Source organism: Liolophura sinensis, chromosome 6 (assembly GCF_032854445.1).
Source record: "Liolophura sinensis isolate JHLJ2023 chromosome 6, CUHK_Ljap_v2, whole genome shotgun sequence".
Taxonomy (NCBI): Eukaryota; Metazoa; Mollusca; class Polyplacophora; order Chitonida; family Chitonidae; genus Liolophura; species Liolophura sinensis.
In genome coordinates, this window is record NC_088300.1 from 82371275 (window position 1) to 82381860 (window position 10586).

The following is a 10586-nucleotide window of genomic DNA, read 5'->3' on the forward strand; positions in this document are numbered from 1 at the left end:
TTATATTTGCACTGCCTTAAAACATTAGAAAAAAAAGAAGATTTTGCCCGTAAAACAGAAATATTAATTGATGAGGCCTAAAGACTCAAAAGTATTGTACATCTGGATACAGTTCAGAGACCTCCAAGTTGCTCCAAAGATGTACAGGAGAAACAGACGGCAGAAATAGTTAACTGTTGTATTTCTAATTTGATAATATAAAAGAATACAAGTAAGTTAATGACCATGCAACCTGATGAAGAACTGAGTAATGATTTGTTCACTCAAGACAACAAAATTGAATATTATATTCGATTATTATTTTAAATAAAATGACAAACTTTATTCGAATGAAGTGATGATTTACAAGAAAACTGATGGATTGTATTGCATGCACCAAGATTAAAACCAATTGAGACAACAAGCCTCAACAGAGGTGATTTAGACTACCTGTGCAGAAACAAGGTTTGCGTCACAAATGGTGAAAATATAAAATGAAGTGTGAAGTGTTCATCAAAGATGGCAGGATTAATTGCAGATGATGGATTTATCTGTCTCTAGTCACCCCAAAATGTTGTCTTCTGTTGTACTCATGGGAGGAATGGAGAGGATCTGAAAAGAAGAATAGATGGTGCTTTAAAGCATAATAACCAAGCAGAATTTGTTGCATGAACAGCATTTATATCTAAAACCATCTGGCATTGGGCTGATGTGAACAGGTATCAAAAATAAATAAGAACACATAATGTGGGTAGTGTGTGCACTACATAAAAACAACTAGCTCTAGAGGAATGCACTTAACTGAAGCTAATGAGGCAATCATGAGCACTGACCCAGGAGATGAAGAGTCAGTTGTGCAGTACATAATTTAATTTGGCTTTTAGGATTTGCAAGTAAATTGCATGTTTTGTTGAATTTGGCAGAATGCTTCCAATTTATTTATCTGATAGTTTGTTAATGCTGTACCGAAGACTTGTTGACTCGTATAATGTTCATGAGTATTATGGGTTAATGAAATGTAAGTGCCCATGGAAAACCACAATTTATTTATTTGGTGTTTTACGCCATACTGAAGAATATTTCACTTATACGACAGCGGTCAGCATTATGGTGGAAGGAAACTGGGCTCAAAACCCACAACCATCTGCCAGTTGTTACCAAACCTTGCCACCTAGGACCGCAGAGGACATGAACTGACTGCGACTGCATTGGTGACAGGCGAATAGCTCTGAATACAGGCAGCCGACTAGGGCCATACATGAACTCTGTTATACCTCTGTGTACATATACTTTGTACAGTAATGTACAGTATTACAGTACAGATATTGTGTTGTGTATATTGTAGCTGAGAGGAGATCGAGATGGGTGAGTATTATGATGCTGCTAGTTTATTTACTTATTTGATTGGTGTTTTGCAATGGACTGAGGAATATTTTACGTATTTAACAGCAGAAAGCATTATGGTGGAAACCAGTGATAGTACAAAGGGAACTTAGTTCACAAATATAAGCCAATTATTTGATGACAAGTTTTGACTGAACAGACACACAGATGAACAAACTGTTTCACAGACCAAATATACGCACCATCTGCAAGTGCAATTTAAAGACACCAATTTTGTTCGCATCTGCAAACAATAACACTGATGGCTGCTGTGGTTTTACTGTCTATACTGTAAATGCATTGGCAACCATTACACTTTATACTCTATGGCTTGCAATAATGGGTTAAATGCTAAACTGTAACAGATTAAAGCAACTGTGTCACACTTTTATTACAAGAATGACATTTGGAAGTACGGGTGGTGGGAGAATTTATTTACATAACTCACTCACATGTACTTGTGTTTTACGAAAGGTGAATGTCAGCACTTGGCTTGCATCATGGTTGACAAGGATCTTGAAGATGCCTTTGAATGAATCTGGAATATAATAAAGTTGGAGGTAAGATAACTATGTACAACAATTTTTTTGGCAAATGGAATAATATTATGTAGTGCATATATATATACATCAGAAAAGACATGATAAGCTTAAGTCAAAAGATCGCTTTGGTGTATTTATGTATTTGTTAGCTTGATTACACATATATTTTGTAAAAGTGTTGCCTACATGATTTACATACATTATGCTAAGGGAGGGCATGAGATGACCGCTGATGCTGCAAATGGTTGTGCCTTGAATAATATTTAATGTGTTACCGTTACAAAAATGTAACTACATGCACAGTTAACCACATATTTTGAAAGGATTTTATTTAAATTAACTGGTTTGGTTTGAGAATTGGCAGTAAACAAGAACTATTGTTACTAATTAACTGAAACACCTGCAGCTACACAGTGCATGTAAATGTAGCAACAAGGAACATAAAATTGTGAGGAGGAAATCAGTGCAAAGAGACAAGTTAACAAAATGGGTTACTAATACACAGTTTCTTTGATCTACATATACACATTTAACCAAATTGACCCAATTTTATGATTGATAAGAAGAACCATGACGAAGTTGCACTGATGGAGAGGCAATATGATAAACAGTGAAACAATGATATACATATGAAAGTGACCTTATTTGATTTTGGTTTGAAGCAATACCGAAGGCCATGTGTAGAAAAAACTAGAAGGTTGTGATGCCAAACATTAAAAATAACATTTTATGAAATGCAACTAAAATTCATGCTTGGGAGTTTTGGAGTGTGTGAATGAGAGAAATTGGTATGAAAACAAAAGCTTTTTATTGGTAAACTGTGATATTTTTGCTCAGTATGTCAGCTAGTTTTAATAACAGTTTGATTAGTTTGGGTGTGCAACAGTTTCAGAGACAAACTGTTTTGTGGACATTAAATGGCTCTACATATGGCCTTGATACTACGTAATATTTGATTATTTGTGCATTTCACTGAGACCATGGCTGTGCCGAAAAAAAAAACAAAAAAACATAGGCCTTTGGTCAGCAGCTGGTGAGCTTTGCCACATGCAACACACAGGTTTTGACTGGCAGTGCTAGACAAGTGCATTCTGTGTTGTGTGAATTTTACTTCTGAAACCAACTTCTTTGATGACGACCACACTAGCATGGTCGACGGATTATTGTCATGCTTAAGGAGCCATAAAAATTAAGAGCGGGATGTGTACAATTGCCTTCCAAACTGGGGTGGCTATATGTATCTTGTGTATCTTAACCACTGGGCCACTGCCTGCAAACTACAATATACTGGATGAAGGCAAATGTTTTGAAACCAACCTTAGGTATTACCTCAGCACCAGGAGTGGTGTAGACCACTTGTTGCAACTTTGAGTGCAATTGGGAAGTGCCTTTGTTTGCAAAACTAGTAGCATATACAGACATTGTAGCACACTTGTTGACTGTGGCCATGTTTACATGTTGCTATGTATTTTACAATGATTTGCAACAGCATAGCGAAGAACATAAACAGATAATGTAACAGGAGTTTAAGGTTGAAATGGCAAAATAGGTGGCTGTTGATAAACTTGAAAGATGATGTGTCCTTACCAATGTTGCATAAAAGGTGAAAAGATTGGCCTACCCCATATTGACAAGAATGCTGAGGATAAGTAAACCTGAAATTTAAAAAAGGTACATGTAAATTATGCTTTTTTTCACTGAACACATACTACATGTATGATAAAAGGAAACTCAAGTAATGTTATAAGAGATTTGTGTTTAAGATAAACTTTACATCATTTAATCAATGTGATAACAATGAAGTATGCAACGATTAGTTGCATACTTTAGATTAGTTAGGAAAATGACCAAGCCTCTGGTCATAAAACAATTGGCACACTATCGATATATTATGAGAGAAGGCTTTAATCAAGAGCATGTATGAGCAACACAAACAGTATGAGGCTTACAGAAAAAGTGTAATGGTGTAAGAATGCAATAAAAACAAATGAACAACAACATGTTATGCTAAACTTATAATTGCTACCAAAGGGCTCGCCTGTATGAGACACATGAAAGCAAAACTTCCGCCCAATGCATAAAGAACTGAAATCGTGAATTTGGTAATTTACAGTAATTAATATGCTCAAGGAGATTTATATGTATGTAAAACTTCAGGTCAATACATGACATACTTTGTAAGATACCAACCCTATACTGTGCTCTACAAGTGGGCAAACCCTGAGCTCAATACCCGCAGTACTTTTTAAGATACCACCTCCTAACATTTTGTTTAACATCGTTTTCTCCATTATCAGATGCAGATGCTGACGCCTGGGGTACGACATAAGCTACAAAGTTTAACCATAGAGGCTGCTGATAACAGAAGCTGCAATACATGAGCATACTGATGCCAGAGAGCAACAAAAGCCATTTTAGGGGGGGAAAAAATAACAAAAATTCAACATGTAAAAGATGTACATATATACAGCTATGCACAAGCCACAGATGTGTGAACATGAAAACAAAATATGTTTAGAACCTGGAAATTTTGTATGATTTTAATACAGCCATGAGATTGAAATAATACACAAATACTAACAGAACTGAGGAAAAACAACTGAAGCAGTATGTTGATTAGAATCTGCATTGGTAACACATGACAAGTTTATAGCCATATGATGGCCTAGTTAATGGTTTTGGGAACCAGAATAATATAGTTTCTGTACAAAGAGTTAAGATTAGCATAGATTTTCTGGACATAGTTTACATGTATAAAACTTAAACACAAAAGTGACACAGGCGTAAAATAGACATTCATGTAACATGATCTAAAGGAATATACAAGTGTGATGGAAACACAAACACATCTGAGATTAAAATATTGAGGAATAAGACGGAATGTTCAAGCAGTTGAACTTGGAACACAAGGGATTACTGTAAAGTCCTTATTATTCTCTGGAATTTATTTTTGTGGGTTTTCTCCAAAACTATGTTTGCTGGAATTAATTTTTGTGTATTTAAGAGAATACTGAAAGACAAATCTTAAAATCTTAAATTTTCCAAGATATGGCCCAAATTATTCAAGCACGTCAAACCTGAATCATCATGGGTGGCTTTAATTCTCCTTTGTTTCCTGCAGTGTCACTAATCCTTGTGATCTGGATCATAGATTAAAACAATGGGGGATGCTTTAACACTACGTAAGAAGATTATCTTCGCACCTACTGTGAGCAGTACTCAAACAGGTGTCACTTCTTTTTGATTCACTGATGAGTACTTTTAAAGTACTCATCAACTTCTGGCAAAGTGACCTGTCACCTTTTGAGCAGTTTACTTCAAAACATGTGAATTCACCATTATCGGCGCCAATCACTCATTCTTTATCAAGCAACACGGTAAGTTTTGCACTGTTTTCAGTTTTAATCGTCCTCTGTAGCAGGTTAGAAACCGCAAACATTGCTGTAGCTGTCAAACGGCCATTGTGTTATACACACTTCACAGTTTGTTAGAACTTATTGGATCACAAGAGAGACACAGCTAATGACATAGCGCTTATCACAGCGACATTCATTAGAAGCCAGCACATGCTAGAATGTACTTTTCTTTCACTTTACTGGCACAGTGAAGACTAATCTAACTACAGACGAATGAACTCCCACTTTGTTTTATACCAACAAAGCCTTAGCATCAGAGTTTGTACATATTTAAACCATAATTTACCTTCGACCTGTAGCACATCATTCAATATTGGATATTTTTCGCTGAAATTATTTTTTGCGGTAAATTATTGATACGAAAATTAGTTCTATGCAAAAATTAAGTACTTCACAGCATTCTGTTTTTGCTAACCATACACAAAAACACAATTAGAGGTTTTACACAAATGCATTTTTGAGACAGTGTGAAGCCGAGAATGGCATAACATAAACATGCATTAGGGGAATGTTATGGGAACTTGATGCACGCAACATTTAAAGAAGGGAACAAGTGCATGCTGGAAATGGTGCATGTTGTTGGCATACTGTATAAATGATAAATTTATTTATTTCATTGGTGTTTGACGCTCAAGAGCATTCCAGTACAGCATTATGGTGGGAGGAAACTGGGCAGAGTGAGGAGGAAACCCACAACCATGCGCAGGTTGCTGGAAGACCTGCTCATGTACGGCCAGAGAGGAAGCCAGCATGAACTAGAGTTGATCTCTTAGCGACTGGGTCACATGGCAGCACTGGCGTCCTAACTCCCTCAGACAAGAAGGCCAATCTTGTTTCAATGGTATTAAAAAAAGGATATGTGACATATGCAATGGCTGTAGGTTTGATGGGTTGCACAAACAGAAATTTAACATGCATGTAAAGAAGTACTTCCGAGTGATTATACTGAAATTTGAAACATGGTGCATGAGTGGCAGATGATGCCAGTAGGTGATGTACACATAGAAGTAAGGGTGCAGTGCACACTTCCAAAACGTAGCATATCACTAAACTGACATACATCGGTCGCAGAAAAGGACAGGCATTACGAGCAACCACATCATACACTGGGCCTACTGCGAACTAGGCAAGGATCTCGGCTGTGATCTTTTAATATGGGGTTAGGCATAGATCACAGCCGAGGAGTCATCCAGGTTAAAACAGTGGTATGTAAAAATAGCCAACCGCGGAGAAACTACGCGCAACAAAAATCTGTGCAAAATGTACCAGTACATGCATTAACAGGACAAAACTCCAATGAATTATGTTCACCGAGTCATCCTCTGCCAAGTTTTCCAACATTCTGTACCCTTTACGGCCAGTAAATCTAAGATAATTCACAGTTGTGACTTACGCTCACATGCCGTGTTGACATTTTGACCTACAAAACCATGTTACTGCTACCCGCCCATGTGCATTCATGGTTGACCTTTCATTACGTCACTATGTTTTGAGCTGGCTGTCAGTTCTGACAGGCACAAAGCCATATGACTGAGGAGATTCAAATTTGACAGAAGCCTATGGCACAAAATGACAGACCTCACAGTTTGTGCAAACTATCAGATTAAAATTATTTTTTTAGCAAATGAAAAACGTGGGTTACCTTCGACATCCGCTCCATTCAAAATTGGGTACCATAGGCATTACGGTGCGTGAAGGCCTTGATAGTTTTTTGCCAAAGGATGTGGCAGGTACGTCAGAAAAGACAAAACGCTCCCTGACTGTTACCATTTGCTGTTGACAGCAACAGCTGGCAAGTCGTCAGAATTTCAATTTCCGGAAATTTTCCGGAAAGGTTATCCACTGCTGCGCAAGCGTGCCTCGCTAACCCAGATTTTAAAAACATGCCAGCGCATGGCGACCTGCCAAATATAACCATATTTTTGACTTCAGCTAAGATTTACAGGAGAGTGGGGATGTAAAGGCGAGTAGCGGCTGTGGCAAGATGTGCGTAAATATTTTAGCTTTCAGAATAGCCGTGCTTTATGTGTATTCAGGACGAATCTAAAACGCATGCATTTGAATTGAATGAGGTTGTAGCTCTTTGTAAGCAATATTCCGAAATCGGGTGCAGACAACTCTCGGGCTAAGGATGGCTAGCGGTCCAGTATATATAAGCCACTCTTAGACCGAGGTCTCGGGCTAACTGTGGACAACACCAGTGTGTTGAGGATAGCACACTGAGAACCAAAGAGTGCTGGGAAAGTAAATGCTTACATATATTTCTGCACAAACCTAGCCACACAGAGCTACCACCAACTTTACGTTTGCAACTACTAAGTTGGACTTATTAAATACTGAGGATGAGTACGTCATGCACTAACATTGCTAAAATAAAGAGCACAACAACAACTTTGACAGTTTGCGCTGTTGTAATTAGCCTACATTGTACACTGATGAACTCAAATGGCACAGAATGGCAAGCGTAATTCATAGATTGGCGAGCACTGTTTGGATTAATTATGATGCGTATAAAATTTTACCTAAAAAATAGTAAAAATAAGTGAGCTTACATCAGCTGATGTAGCAACACCTTCCATTGAACTGAAGTTACATGTGCCAATGATCGACCCGAGTGCCTGAGTAAGAACTGCTGTGATTGGACGAAACGGCCAGGTTTGTAAGATACGATCTGATTGAGTCCAACAATTTGCGGTCAAGCCATGGTGCTGAGTCCATCATCACATCTCAAACAAATCGCCGCACATCTGCGCACTCTGTGCAGATGATCTCAATGAGGTCCGCGCTTACACACCCAAATTTACCTGCACTATAAAATATATGTTCCTTTTATGCCTTTTTGGATTGAATTAAGAAGAATGAAGTTGTTCTTGCAGACGACATCGAAATAAAACAGTTTTCACCAGGATTTCAATACTAAAACTGAGATGCATTTCAAACCCAGAAGTACGTCACATGACGCTTCAAAATTGCTGTCGACGGCGAGGCACTTGATACCGCCGAAATTCTAGCAGTCAATGTGACCACCACGCAGCGAGTTAATTAGATTCACAGATGAAGATGTTTTGATTTAGTTATTTGATTGGTGTTTTACGCCGTACTTAAGAATATTTCACTCATAAGACGGCGACCAACATTATGGTGAGAGGAAACCGGGCAGAGACCATGGGAAACCCACGACCATCAGCATGTTACCGTCAGACCTTCCCACTGACAACTGGCGAGGAAGCCAGCATGAGCTGGTCTGAGGATAGTAAATTAAGAGGATAGGGTTAGAGATTCCGCCATAAATTACACCTAAATGAGCAGAGGAAGTGAGTTAGACTGTCATGAGTAGGAAAGAGATGGGAGTTTGAAATCCGCGTCAAGTTTTTGGGAAGGCGTTGATGGACTCAGTGTTACGATTACAGTTAGAATTTTAAAAAAGCACACTAAGTCCATCTAGATGGACTAGAGCTATGGGGTAAATGTTCATTCTAGGCAGAAAGCAAGTAAGTAAGATATGCCACTATTCACAAAAGTTGTAGAATATCACTGCTTACAATTTAGTACAAGTTACAAGTCAAAAAAGCGACAGTATTTCAAGCCTGCAGCTGCATCCAGCAGTTTAATTTGAAGATATATTTCTGTACCTTGATCGGCCTATACCTCTACCTGCACCTAACCACGCACTAACATCGATCGGTGGTAATACTTACATGTACCTGTGTATGACCTCGACTAAATCCAGACCAATATAGAAATCCGACAGAAATCTCCCTATCAATCCCACATCCCAAATGTTTAATTGGTATGCTAACACCATAACATGGTTCATTCCGTGCCAATTGAATCAGCCCCCCCCCCAAAATTTCCGGTGACCCCCCCAACAACAACGGTCCCTTGGATTTTTTAAAAAACTTCTTGAACATACCTTAATTAGCACGTATGAAGGCGGTTTGCCAAGTTATAACTCCAAATTCTAAGTGGTTTTTGAGATATGGCCGTTTGGACACACCATACACTGTTTATTTTCGACAGTCTTGAAATGCTTATTCGTTCTGGAAGCATATGACTGTAATTTCCTATTAAAGGGGAATTTTGGTCGGAAATCCAGTGACTAGCTGTTGTTTTTCTGCCCAGGCTTTCAGAATATGGCCTCACAAGGGTAATATATTCAATACTTTTTTTTCAGATAATAATTCCTAAACTTCACACTTTGATTAACGCTTTTGTTTAATTTATCCCTTTTATGAAAAAGTGCTTATGAAACGAAATTATTTGCCTTAATATTCCATATGAGCACGACCCTTCTATTCCTGAAGGGACTTTAAAGCAAAAATTTTCTTTAGTTGTAGGCCTAAGTGTTTTGCACTGTAAATATTTTAACTTTCACACCGAAAATATGAAAACACCGAACATTTGTGTGCAGACATAGGCCAAACTTTCTGCTGGCCAAATTCTCCACACTTAATTATTCTGATCGCTTCTAAGATACGTGTTTTGAGATACATAGGTAGGCCCCTATGTCAGACAAAGTTGGTCTGAAGCGCATGCGGCAATGAGGAGCAGTTTCAGCTGTGGACGGGATGGACAATACTTTCAGAGAGGACAACGCAGCGATTTTTCCCAGCCGTGACCGTAGACGGGTAAGCCAAACCTTAATTTATCACCGTATTTCTCGCAGAGCCGCGAAGGCTGAATATATGATTATGTTAGCGATATCAGTCCTTTTGATGTGACTGTGCGATATTAGCCTAGAAGTTCAAGGTTATTGAGACAGTTTGTTGGTGTTTTATTTTTGTAGTCAGTGGCCGTTCAAAATAGCAGCGTTCTGCTCGAATTCAGGGTCAGTTGACTTGATAGCATTGCAGTGGGTCCAGTTTATGTAAGATGTATCAGAAGTGCGTTTTGTTACATTGATATATTAGTTCATGCTTTTTTTGACTTATAAGAGGCACTGTGGCTTTTAATTTTGCTTTGCCAGTCTCTGCCAACCAAAATGGAGACTTTTTTGTTGTTGAAACGATTGCAGCCAAAAAGGATCCACACACTGCAAATTGTACTTACCATAGGCTTAGACACATTTTAATTCATTGTCAGGTGTTGCACTGAAATAGTAGATATCGTGTGCTCACTGTAAATTTGTGCACATTTTGGTTAGCAAATAAACTTATTGACAACTATAAAAAGAAACAAGAATGTTTCAAATAAATTAAGGGCCACAAGAAGCCACAGAATATGTACAATCTAATTTCTAGTTTCCGTACATGGTTTTGTACATGAT

At 38.1% G+C, this 10586-nt stretch overlaps 1 long non-coding RNA gene across 4 annotated transcripts; it reads right to left on the minus strand.

Moving 5' to 3' along the window:
• Window positions 1–282: 282 nt before the first annotated feature.
• Window positions 283–7924, minus strand: LOC135468696 (uncharacterized). 4 transcript variants are annotated; one of them, XR_010444246.1, is made up of 4 exons: window positions 7873–7924; window positions 3492–3559; window positions 1815–1900; window positions 283–591 (listed from the first exon to the last, which is right to left on the minus strand). It is a non-coding gene; the product is annotated as an uncharacterized LOC135468696 (long non-coding RNA). The 4 variants fall into 4 exon arrangements; XR_010444247.1 differs by having other exon boundaries at window positions 7843–7909; XR_010444245.1 differs by lacking the exon at window positions 7873–7924 and adding an exon at window positions 6963–7202.
• Window positions 7925–10586: the final 2662 nt, after the last annotated feature.